Source organism: Pseudopipra pipra, chromosome 4, assembly GCF_036250125.1.
Source record: "Pseudopipra pipra isolate bDixPip1 chromosome 4, bDixPip1.hap1, whole genome shotgun sequence".
Taxonomy (NCBI): Eukaryota; Metazoa; Chordata; class Aves; order Passeriformes; family Pipridae; genus Pseudopipra; species Pseudopipra pipra.
Window position 1 is genome coordinate 59,608,138 of NC_087552.1, and position 13,504 is coordinate 59,621,641.

The window sequence follows — 13,504 nt, forward strand, 5'->3', positions numbered from 1 at the left end:
TTTCTACCTGTAAACTGAACTCAAAATAAAGAATAAACTGGGAAAAGAAAAAATTTGCCTGTTTATGCATAAGTGAAAAGCAATCGATAGTGCAATGTAGTCAGAAAATACTAACTGTGGAAAATTTTTACTTACTTTCTGGGTTAGGTTACTTAGACCATTGGACTCTGAGAAATGTGTTTTACTGGAGGCTAATGGGATCCCTCTCTCAGAGAAAGGAAAGAGCATTGGCAGTCATAGGCAAAGCTGGCAAAGAGGGCTTTGAACTGAAGCTGAAGAACACACTGAAGGAAAAGGGGTAATGCCTTTGAAGTGACAAAAAGGCAGATTTAGATTTAATATCAGGAAGAAATCCTTTATTCTGAGGGTGGTGAGACACTGGAACAGGTTATCCAGAGAAGCTGTAGATGCCCCATTCCTGACAGTGTTCAAGGTCAGATTGGATGAGACTGAGCAACACGATCTAGTGGAAGGTGTCCCTAACCTTCGCAGAGGTTTTGGAACTAGATGATTTTTAAGGTCCCTTCCAACCCCAAACATTCTGTGATTCTATGATAAAATCAATTTTCTAAAACTAATATTTATAAAACTGTTTCCATAAGGACTATTAGCAGCTACAAGCAACCTAACCTAAGGGTTAGCTCTAATACATATGCACAGCAATTCAGACTAAATAATTTTACCATGTCAGATTATTAAAGAATAGCATTTGCATTTGTAGTAAAAACAACCTAAATTATGAATGCATGCTCAAACAGGGTAAAAATGTTGCTTTTAAATTGTGTCTCATGAGGTCATGTTGTTAAATAACCAACTCTGAACATCTTCTACTCAAGGACATCATGTCAAGCTTATTATCTGCTAAATGTGCCTATTAGAGTAAATGTATTCACTTACATACTTTAGATGTTGCAGTGGGGTGAAGATTTAAAAATAACAGTAAAGGTACATCAGCCAAACCACTTCAGGAACCTTGGAACATGTTTTGAAAGCAAATAGAGAGCTAGCAGAATCTGTGAGCGAAAACATTGAATCTGTAATTTGCCTTATATTAAATCAAGCTAGAAACATATTCTGGAGTAGGAATGATTAAGAGAAGCAGTCTTTAAAAAAAATCACCTCTTTACTACCATAAATTTTTTAACAGAAGACGTCTTTTGTCTCCATTATGAAACATTCATGAGCATTTAAGATCTGTACACTTTGAATCATCTTTGTGGGTAAAAGTGCAACTGGCTATTTATGCAATAGTATCTAACGACAGGACATGTTAGGAAATTGGAAATCAGATCTAATTTAGACTGAGTAATCTTGTTCAATGTTGTCTGCTTAATAACAAATACTGAAGCTAAGTCAGAGGTTATTATGTGTAGTTCACTGAAGAAAGAAGTGCCATTAAAATTAGGAGACATCAGGTCTTTTCCGGGCTTTGTTACTGAATCAATTTTGGGACTTGAGCAAATAATCTACATATACATTTATATTTATATGTATATACGTATATATATATGTATATAAATGAGTGTAGATATAGATACAATATGTTTTTGCATACACAAGATGTAAATACAAAGTGCGGAAAATGTGAATACTTTAGAATGCTGAATGATATTTTTAAACCCTTTCAAAAGAGATCTCAAAGTACAAAATATTTCAAGGAATACAATATGCTACTTACCAGCTGAATGATGAAAGAACCTCAAAGGAATTAATTTATCTAACTCCCAAATATTTTGTGAATCCATAATACACTTAGGCAACAGGTAAAAAATAGACTGACTGTAAACTGAATACAACACAGCTAGATTTCCTTAGGCATGTATCTTGTAAGCATAAAAGCTCACACATTTTTTGTTTGTTTATACCAAAGTTATAGAGATGAACAACTTTAAGCTCAGGTCATTTTTGGCTACTCTTTTATCTACTTGAACGCAGTCTGAAAATTCAGTCTTCTATTTCCAGTTTACGAGGTCTCATATCTATATGTGTATGTTTCCAGAAGACACCCAGAAAATTTACTTTGAAATCAATATTTCAAAGTACAGTGATTTGTCGCTTATATTTTCAGTAAACAAATACTGGCACTGATTTGCATCTGAACAGGAGGAAAGGGGGAAAGTTAACCAAATGTGACTTGCAAGTAGAAAGGTTTTTCTTTTCTTTTTTTCAGTTATATTTTTGTGGCCTTCCCTGGAGTCTATAAATAAAACAGAACAGTGGCTCTGCAAGGGAAAAATCAGGTTTCAAGAAAGATTCAAGATCAACAGACTGCTATTTTGTAGATGAAGCCTGGAATATTAGTCCCAGAAGGCCAATATATATCTTTAGACAGAACTCCCAAGTTTTATTTTCTTCATACTTAAAGCATTTATGCATACACATGATACTGCCAGCTTTAAAAGCATTAAATACGATGTCTATCTGTATGGATTAGGAACACGTCTTTGATGCTCTTCAGTGAAATAATACAGAAGATTTCACGTACTTAGAGAACAAAATTCCATACAGATATTCACTGCTGTGGATACATACAGCATCAAAGCAGGGAGTAGCATAATATCCATTAAACAAGTGACACAGAAAGGAGAAGAGAAATAACCGTGATTTAGCCTGTTTTCATGCCCACAGATAAAACAGAATTAGAATCCACAAATGCCAGGTGCAAACTCCACCTGCCACACAACACTTCTGCATGAGAGAAGTCATGTCTCCATAACAAACCTTTTTTACAGGACTTCACAGGCTAATAAACCTTCTCCACTACAAAGAAGGCATCTGAATCTGTCTAACACTGCCAGAGCACAAAGGCTTCCATGAGATTTAGTCTTAATGCAAAGGTTTCCACTGGGAACTCTTTGGAGCACGGCACTTGGAGACAGAAAGTGACATAATACTTTGTGTTACAGCACTAGTTGATTTTGTCTCTAAATGTCTTATCCTTGGTGTGATGTGGTTCATGACTCCCTCATTGAAAAGGAAGACATAAGAGGATTTTAGTCTTTGTTGGGGCTGCTTAAAACTACTAGAAAATAAATAAAACATTAAAAAGGCATCTGTGACTGCCGTGAATCAACAAGCGTTTTAAAGCACACTTAGCATCTCAAAAATTCAAGTTGCTGATTGCAATGAGTGTCTCTGTTCTAGCTACAGTAAGGCGCATAAGGCTAAATGGGTAGGAAAGATTACTAATAAGCTAGAAAAACTTCCTTTGATCTCTAGAAAATTTGAGCTCACTTGCTATTCAGATCTTTGCTTACTTGAAACTTGCAATTACCATATGGAAGGAGATTATCTAAAGATAATTTTGGGATCAACCAGAAAACTAAAGATAACAACAAATATTACTTCACTTAGGTACCAACTCTGTTTCATTATTTCAGTAAAGACTTAATTCAGAGACTCTTCCCTCACCACTGATATATCAGGTGTAGTGTCTGTTGCTGCTGGTTAATGTATTTTGTAATAAACAAGAATGACTGGACCTCTGGACAGGTATCTTTAGGTATTGTTCTAATTAAAGTGTATTGAAAATGGAATAAGCTATCTTTCATGTTCATACCATTATTGACATTGTGATGTTGCAGTTCTGCAGGCCTTTTTAGCATGTGCAGATGGGTCAAGCACTTCCATTGACGGATTCATAAGTATTGCATACAAACACAAGAATTGATGGGCAAAGAACAGAAATTACAAGAGAAAGTCTGGATTTTTTGCCATTATGGATGATATACAGAGTTCTATCAAGACACATATCGTAGTATGAGCCCTACCATCGTCACTTGAATGTAAGCTAAATGATTAGGGCAACTGAAACCCAGGGCTTCCCTAGATTACACACTGCAAGCAGATGCTAAAGTTCACTTTAGAACCGGTACTACCAAGAGGCAAAGCAAGGGTTATGATGTCATTTGATGTATGACATGCTATAGGTGAACCTAGTCAAAGGACAAAATTATCTCAGGCATGCTATATAACCTTGTGTCATCGTTTAAGCTCAGCTGGCAACCAAGCCCCACACAGCTGCTTCCACTCTTCCCCTCCTGGAATGGGGAAGAGAATTAGAAGGTCAAAAGTGAGAAAGCTCATGGTTTGAGATAAAAACAGTTTAACAGATAAAGCAAAAGCCGTGTGCACACACAATGCAAAGCAAGGAATTCATTCACCATTTCCCCATAGGTGGGCAGGTGTTCAGCCATCCCCAGGAAAGCAGGGCTCCATCATGTGTAACAGTGACTTGGAAGACAAGTGCCATCACTCTGAATGTGTCTTCCCTTCCTTTTCCCTCCAGCTTTATATGCTGAGCATAATGTCATATGGTATGGGATATCCCTTGGGTCAGTTGGGGTTAGCTGCATCCCCTCCCAAATTGTTGTACATCCCCAGTCTCCTTGCTGGTGGAGTGGTACAAAAAGCAGGAAAGGCCTTGGCTCTGTGTAAGTGCTGCTCAGCAGTAACAAAAACATCTCTGTATTATCAACACTGTTTTCAGTGCAATTCCAAAACATTTCCCTATAGTAGCTACTATGAAGAAAATTAACTCTACCCCAGCCAAAACCAGCACACGTTTTCAACATCTAAGGAAGGACATTATGAAAATAGAAGTTTCTTTTCCTCATTCTCATGTCAGATGGACCTATAATTCTTTGTAGTAAATTCCTTGTTCTTATATTGCTGCATATTAAACAAACTTAGCAGAAGCCTTGTCCATTTTATTCAGTTACTGACCCAGCCTTTTGTCATGAGTTCTACTTGCATTATTTATTATAATTAATTGTTACACTTCATTGACTATTGAGAAATTTGATCCAAGGACATGCATAATCCTTGAGATTCATATATCTTGATATTACAAGGATCATAAACCCTAAATTAGGAAAGGACGGACTAATGCACATAAATTGCTCTCATGTACTTTGGGAAAAGCTTTAATTGTCTCTACCAGAGTGATGGTATATTTCTGATATCTGTCTATCTGCCACTGATGCCCTTGCTCTTAGCATAAATTAAACAAAACTGTTTATTTCTATAGTTGTTATAATTATGAATTATCCCATGCAAGAAATCATTTCAGCATAATTATTCCTCGAAAATTAGAGAACTTGCTCAAGAAGGCTAGGTACAGAAATGAGCCTAAATAAGTTCCTGCTTTTATGACAGGAAATTCCTTTATTTAGTCTTCACTTAGTAGATTCATTTGAGGAATACAAAATGAACAATTCTGCTTCACTGTTCTATTGATTTCCTCTCATTGTAAAACCTTATCAGTTTCAGCAGAAAACACAGAAATATCAGAAAAAAAACCAACAAACAAACAATAAAATACAGAAATCTTGAGTTCTCATTTTTTTCATTTGCAGTGTTAGCCAAGCAGCACTGCTTACAGTGTGCAATAAACACAAACATAAGAGACAATGCTGCTGAAAACATTTAAAGCTCTACTTATTTATGGTTGGGCTTCAGCTGAGCCTTCAGCTGCCTGCCAGCTTCCTTGAAGATTGGCATTTGAGAAGTGAGCTGTACCTGCAGAAAACACAGATTTTAGGAATGTGATAGTGAAGGAAAACGGTTTTAAAGACAGACTATTTTTGTTAATTCACTTTTAAACTTTCCTATATGAGATAATGTTAACTAAGCATTTCAAGCAGGATCTTCTTTGGCTCCAACCCTACTGGGCAGAGCATTACATTCTTATCATTTTTTTCATTTGAAGACAAATTTCTCCCTAGCCTCTGAGACCATTTCAAAGGATATGAGGACAAAACCCTAAGGAAAGTAAATAAATACCTTTCCCAGTACTTCACTAGATGATAAAGTAGCCTAGAGACAAACAGGTCGAATTCGAACACTGTTACATGTCAGCAGAGACCTTATTGAAATATTAAGTAGCCACAATGATTTCTAGAAATTTCTTTTTTTCTGCTAAAAAAAAAAATTGAAAAAAGTCCTTATAGCTGTTCATTGATTTCATTAAATTTGCTGAGCTCAGTTTTCCTATGAAAAGTTAACTGATTCAACAATTTACAAAACTATATCCCCAAGAACTCTCTTCCAAATTAAAGCTAATCACACCACTTCCGTCAAACAAATCTGGCTATGTAAGGCTGGCAGTACACCTTGCATGTTAGAAAACTGGTGCTTTCTTCTGTCAGAACACAGCAGGGGTTTGTTTATAATGGGTCACCTACAGATGCCCTGCTGCACTCCCCACACAAGGAATATCTCTGTTGAAAAGGCTCTAATTGGTCTCAACTGCCCGGGCTTGGGAAGCTCACCAGGCTCAGTATCAAATCCATCTTCTAAGGGCCCAGACTCAAGCCTTCTCTCTGTGGGGCCCCAAGTGGAATAAGACACCTCTGGGGCCCCTGACTAGCTCAGGTACCAGAGGCAGGGTGGCATTGCTCATGTAGCTTTCTGCCAGAGCTAATCTGATAGCTGTTCTTTCTTTGCTGTGTTAATCCACATACTCATCAATATGTTCCTGAAAAATGGGGGTTTGGCAGTACAGGCAGGAGAAAAGAATAATTCCAGCCAAAAAAACCTTTTCTCCCATATTTTGATATTTATTTCTCCTTGAAAAACATCTGTCTGAGCAAAAGGAAAGATATTTTTGTAGTACTGATTTTAATTTGCTATTCTCTCTCTCTCACTTACATAAACACACTGCTTTAAGATACTGTCCTCTGACAGCAGAAATCAATAGACTCTTCATATTTTAAAAGCCATCAGGTAACGCTTCAGTGATTAGGGGATTGATTCTGTTGTGCTGTTTTCATCTGGAATAACTGAACTGAAACCAATGAATTTATATTGGTGTAAGATCACAATCCAGCCCCCTACCTAAGATGTTTCCCTTTGCTTCCCAATCCTATAATAAGAAAAAAAGGAAAAAAAGTATCAACAACATTGCACATGTTTTATTTATAGTTGATACACCAAAAGAACATCTTTCCACAGAGCAAAGGGCTTCAGCAGAGTTCTCACACCTCTTTCTCTTTCAGCACATGCATATGTATGTAAGTATATATGATATTTCTACATGTATACTGATATGTCACATATAGAACACACACATACATCTGTATAAGCACACATCCATAGATACACAACCATTCACATAGAAATATCTGTCATAGAAGACAATGAATACGTAGCAAACACATCTTATCTCCTCTCTTTCCTTCCATTTTTTTAAATACTTTTTTCACTCTTCTGGAGTTCCATAAAAAGTTTAAAATTTTCTTTGTATACAGGACTCTGCTCCCCCACTACTTACAAGAAACCATATTTTTATTTAAGCAAATCCCCTTTCTTCCTGGACTTTCAGATACCTTTTAATAAATAATTGTCTAAAAGGGAATTTCTGGGAAATATCCAATCGTCCAATATTAAATGTTAAAGCTGTAACTGCAGATTTCTTGGTTTAGACCTTCCGAAGAAAAATAGGGTCATAAGTCAGAAGGGAGGAGACATACTGTCTGGTTAGCTAAGCATGGAAGAAATAGAAACTAGATTTCATATTATCTAAGGCAGGTCAGTTCCTTAGCCCCTTGAGTGTCTTTTTAGTATCCAACCGCTCACAACTTTACTTATCACTCTTATTCATCACTATTAATTAAAAAAAAAAAAATTAAAAAAAATTCTGGCAAGTCCTCGAGCTTCCACCATGTTGTCTGCAATAATCTATTTTTTGCCTTGAATAATTGGCTCTAGAGCTATTCAAAATAAAGATGGAAAATTTGTTAATCACTTTACTCCAAAAGGGCTTATGTTTGGTCGCTCAAATCTAGACTTTCTGCCTCCTCAGTCAGTCTCAACTTCCAATATGGATAATAAGGTAAAACGCACTGTGAAAAGGACACCTGCTTTATCCCCCCTTCCCTACTTGGTTTCAGTTCATCTGCCCAAAAGTCAATGAATAGAACATGCGAAATTTAAGGATGTTACCATGGGGCAGCCATCTGTTTTATGTTTTATTCTTTTCAGAATACAATTTTATATTTCAGCTTTATGTGCATTGGTTGAGATTTATGACATTTTTTGTAACTGTGACCCATCATGATGAATATTACAGATGATGATAGGCTCGTTAAGCACATCTCATTTTAGTCAAACTGCAAGTGGCATTTTGTTTATATGGTTCATTTCACCAACAAATTAGATTTCAAATTGATTGCTTTCTGGAATGACTTTGTTCATCAATTTCTAGACTAGGCAATTACAAAGACTATACTAGTAATTAATAAGCCTCTGTATCAACAATGTTTTTAAACTGCTTGACAGAAGTAGTGAAGTTTACAGGAATTCAGATGTTAATTTTAAGGGTCTATCACAGCTTCCAGAATCTGATAAAAGAATACTGCACACAGGTAAATTTTCATAGTGTGAAATTCAAAGCCTCACATCTAATACTGAAACAATATGCTCTTTTCCCCTTCGCCTTAGCTAGAGAGGAAAAAAACCCACTTTGCACTTAATTAGGTTGGATATTAGAAAGAGGTTCTTCACCCAGAGGGTGGTTGGGCACTGGAACAGGCTCCCCAGGGAAGTGGTCACAGCACCAAGCCTGACAGAGTTCAAGAAGCATTTGGATGATATTCTTAGGCATGGTATGACTCTTGGGGATGGTCCTGTGCAGGACTAATGGTTGGACCTGATGATCCTTGTGGATGTCTTCCAACTCAGTGTATTCTGTGATTCTGTGATTCTGTAATTTATGAACTATTCAAATAAGAAACTCAGTGTTACTTTTTTCAGTAATAAGTGAGAAGAATGATAGGACCTTTTGGAGGAGCAGGAATCAGAATGGGAACGGTTCCAGGCGTGGAAAAAGATATACAGCAGTTGAAAGGACTTTATTATATGGACTTTACAGTTCTTATGTATTTACAAATATGCACATTGTATGATTCCCCTACAGTTGTAATACCCGGGCTTGCCCAGGCATGCCTCGAGGTGCCTGCTTCCCTGCTTCTCCCTCTGGCTGAAGAAGCTGCAGTGTGGAGAGAGCTACCATTTGTCCTTTCCGTCCCCGGTTCCTCCCCAGCTCTTCCCCAGTTCCTCCCTCTTTGCCCAAGTCCCTACCCCTATTCGTTTCCCTGGTTGTCTGTCTCATGCTCCACCCCATTTTCTGGTGCATTCCACACCAGAGCTTATAAAACCCACACACACTTTCAATAAAGGAGCCATTGCACCTCAAACATTGCTTGAACCCTGTTGTGCAGTGCCGCGATCCTTCATCTCTCCCCCATGGACCATGGCAGGACCTAGAATTAAGTTTTTATTTGCCAGGGAATTGGTGAATGACCCTGGTCAAAAGTCATGGATTTGTTTACATATCAAAATTATCTCAGAAGGAACCAGTTCAAGTCAAATGAGCTTGGGCAGAATTCCTCAGTGAAATCAGCACTCTGATCCCTAAGCTGTCAAAGGCGCCTTTGAATGGTACCTTGCAGAATGTAACGTAGGTGACTTGCCCAAAGCCAGCTATGAACCTCGTATCAGAGTGAACTTTAATCAGTGTTTCCGTTCTTAGTATATTAAATAAGGAAAACAGCATTTTCTATTTTACAAGATTTAGGTATGTAAGGTAATGAGGTTATTGGACATCATAGCCATGTTCTCCCTCTAATAATTTAAAATTCATATTAAGTCTTCTAATATCAGGTTGTACAGGCCTTGACTGGGACAGAGTAAATTTTCTTAGCAGTAACTGGTGTCAAGCTATGTTCTGGATTTGATAACAGAGAGATGTTTTAGCTGTTCCTGAGCAGTGCTCCCAACAGCATCAAGACCTTTTCTAATTTTGACCAGCAATGAGACTGAGGATGTACAAGAATCTGGGAAGGGAGAGAGGCAGGACAGCTGACCCCATTGATCCAAAGGATATTCCATACCATATGGTGTCACACTCAGCATATAAAGCTGGGGGAAAAAAAAAAAAAAGGGGATACATTTGGAGTGAGGGTATTTGTCTTCCCAAGTCAGTGTTACATGTGATGGAGCCTTTCTTTCCTGGGGGTAGCTGAACACCTGTGTGCCCATGGGAAGTGGTGAGTGAATAGCTTGTTTCAGTTGTTTGTGGGCGCAGGTTTTGCTTTATATGTTAAACTGTCTTTTTATGAATCAATGAGTTTTCTCGCTTTTAACCGTATTCTCTTTCCCATTCCACTGGGGGAGAGTGAGTGACTGTGTGATGCTTAGCTATCAGTAAGGGTTTTTCCACAACACAGGTCAAATCTAGCCTACACCACAGACCTTTTTTCCCACTATCTTCACAAAGCTTAAATTTTCTGATGTGCCTCAAGATCTCAAAAATATCTTCATGGGAGTCTCCATGTGTAAGTCTCCCACTCCTTCCTCTGTACTGACCAATATCACCTTCTCAGTTGTGGGCCCAGGTAGATTGTGTTGCAGGATGTTTCTAGGGCAGGTATTCCACTGCATGGGACATGCCAGCTCAGAATGAATTATATCAGGTTTCTGTCCAAATGCCCAGATGATTTCTAAATTAAAATTTTGAAGGGCTATTAACCCAGAACATGAAGCAGAGCCTTTGAGATTCAGGATAAAAATTAGGAAGGGAAAGGTAAAGCATCAATTTTCTCACCATTTAACAGAAGAACAGATATTAGCCATCAGTATTTGCTAAAAATGAATGTAAACAGTTAAACTCCTTGCAAACACTGAATATTAGGCTGTGACAGCAAACTATGTAAGCTGGCTTACAGTGTGCATCCCTGAATAACTAAAATGCCAGAGTATGGAGAGGAGCCAGCACCTGATGAAAATGGAAATAAAATTTTAAAGGACTCTAAGGATTGTAAAGGCCTGAGGTGAGCAATGAGGTGAGAGAGTAAACCAGCAATAACTCTAGCCTAATACACTCTAAAAAAAAGCAATAAAAAGAAAGAAGCCAGCAGAAAATGGAAGCCTCAGATGTTCAAGAATTGCAAAAAGTAAAGACAACTGAAATGCACTCACTTGTATCTCTGATGCTATTGAAGGGGTTCCAATCTGGACATTGAAGATTACAGTCTCAGCAACACTGTCAAAATCTGTATAAAACAGATGATTTAATGTAAACAAATGCTATTAAGCTTAGCCTATTATGCCCTACTTCCTCTCTGGACCAGAATTTGCCATTGTATCCAACAACAACGTAATGGCACATACACTGGAATTATCTGCTGATTTTTCGAACTCCTTCCTTATAAACTTTGAAGTTTAGCCCACTTTAAGGTAACCAAACAGCTCAAGCCCCTTTTATAGCTGCTATTTCAGAAAAAGAAATGTCACTTTTCTGACCATTGTTCTTTCTTCTAATAGTTCAGTTTCATTGAGAAAGTCAGTTACAGCATGCATTAAGTTCCTGAGATATCTGTCTAGCATTCAACTTTTGCTTTTTTCCAGGAAAAGTGGTTTGAATCCTCCCTAAATAACTAATCAAAAGCTAATCAATGGATCTCTCACTCCTTCAAATTTTGTTCTAGGTTTGACTTTCAGGTAGATTTGCACCCTATACTAATATTATCTCTAGGCTAATAAGCTATAATAAACTACATCATCTTTGTCAGCCATAGATATGATCCCCAGTGATTTATGCATGAAACACTACTGACCAACAAGAGAAATCAAGATTAGTTACTATCATTATGCAAGAATTATTACACAGTTTCTTCAACCTTAACTTAAAAGGACAATTTCTGCTTAAAAACAAAATTCTTTTTCCTCATTAGTAATGACATTCAGGTTTATACAAGCTAAACCCATGACTATTACAGCAAGTATTACCAAAAAATATATTCCACTTGGCCTTAATCACTTGGGTCATGTGGAAGACATAAACCAGATTATGAAGTAAAATGAGTTCAGTTTTCACTCAGAAGAGAATGTATTTCCTACATCAGAAAAGTTTATTTTGCATGCTGTATTAGCTGTTTAAATAGACTCAGTGCATATACTGTAATGAATCCACATATAATACACTGAGGAATTAAAGGCTCAGAGTACTGGAATTAAAGGTTCCATTATTTTTCAGGTAATTTATTTTGCATCACTGTATTATAAGATTGAGGACAGATGCTTTGGCCCTTTGCCTCAACTCTACAGACGGTTCACCTTATTTATGTGAGTACTTCCTATAAATCCAACAAGTCCCAAGCGTGTAGTTAAACATGTACATAATATTGCCGGATCAGAGCCCTCATCTTGATTTGCTATGCTTTTTTTTTTTTTCCTTTTGCTGTCAGACTCCTTGTTTGTTAATCATCTTTCCAGATGATTACTTCTGCTTTCCAAGTCCAACTCTGTGTGGGGCCACATATACACCTAGCAGGTAACTCTTACCTATTTCTACCTCATTCCATAAGCTTGTTGCTTCAAAGCATCCAATAGGGTTCTCAACCTGGAACTCGACTTTCCTGAAACCCCCAAGCTATTACCTCCTGCCCTCTTGTCTGATTTCTCCTAGTCCTATGTAAAATGTAGACAAATATTTTAATTTGACAATAGTGAGTACGTTAAAAGGATTTCAGCAAATTTTAGATGCAGTGGTATCCTTGTTTACTTTACCAAGATTTTTCAAAGTCCTTTTAATTACCATTAAAACTTATTACATAATCTTGTTTGGGCATCTGGGGAGTCTGAAGAGTAGAAAAAAAAATAGAAGTAAAGGAATTGTATGCTATTTCTAATCCATTTCCTCATGCATATTTTCCATCCCTTGATTTCTGTGCTTGATAGGTTTCTAGCCACTTCTAAGAACAATATTACTGCAAATAACAGGCAGATGCATTGTACATATTCTGTCTGTGCACTATAAGCATTTTATTCATCATTTAATTGTTGCAAAGACTCAACAGCTTTGATCAATATATTTTTCTTAAAGTTAAGAAACTGATTCTTTTTTTACCGTGGTAGATGGTTCCATAGTGTTTGCAGGGTAGTCCACTGGCATCAGGAAACTGTCACAGATTTCATTTTTATTGTGCTGCATTAGCATCAGAGTCACATACTTTTCACTTAATAAATGAATAAGAAAGAACTAAACTTGTTTTAACCTTGGCAATGTCTTGTATTTCTGGTTAAGTGAAACAGCCACTGTCTGTCATTTTTTGATGCAATATTAATCTGAGGCCATGAATATTTAGAGGCATTTAGTTTTCCAAATAGCTCTGCTCACAAACATAATGCAATAGTCCCTGTGTCCTGGCCATACTCAAATAAAATTATTTCCTCCTTTTAACTACTGAGTTCCAACCAACTACGTTGTTGCCCATGACTATATTTTGCCCAAGGTAAAAACATTTCATCTATAAATTGTATTACTAATGTTACATCAATTCACAAGTGTTACACTTAATATTTATCCAGGTAAAATTAATAAGACACTTGCAGGGAAATCACTAGTTAGCAGTATCTACTATCCAAACTTATTTGTCCCCGGAAAGTAAATAATGTTGAACAGGGCTTATGAAGATGAACATTTTGAATATTCTTTTGCTTT

The 13,504-nt window shown here is 37.1% G+C and overlaps 1 long non-coding RNA gene across 1 annotated transcript in view; it reads right to left on the bottom strand.

The window, feature by feature from the left end:
* Positions 1-10,979: 10,979 nt before the first annotated feature.
* The window catches only part of LOC135413430 (uncharacterized), a 141,863-nt gene continuing 139,338 nt past the window's right edge, over positions 10,980-13,504 (bottom strand). The window contains exon 3 of the long non-coding RNA XR_010430231.1: positions 10,980-11,054. This is a non-coding gene — a long non-coding RNA (uncharacterized LOC135413430). The remainder of the gene's footprint in view (positions 11,055-13,504) is intronic.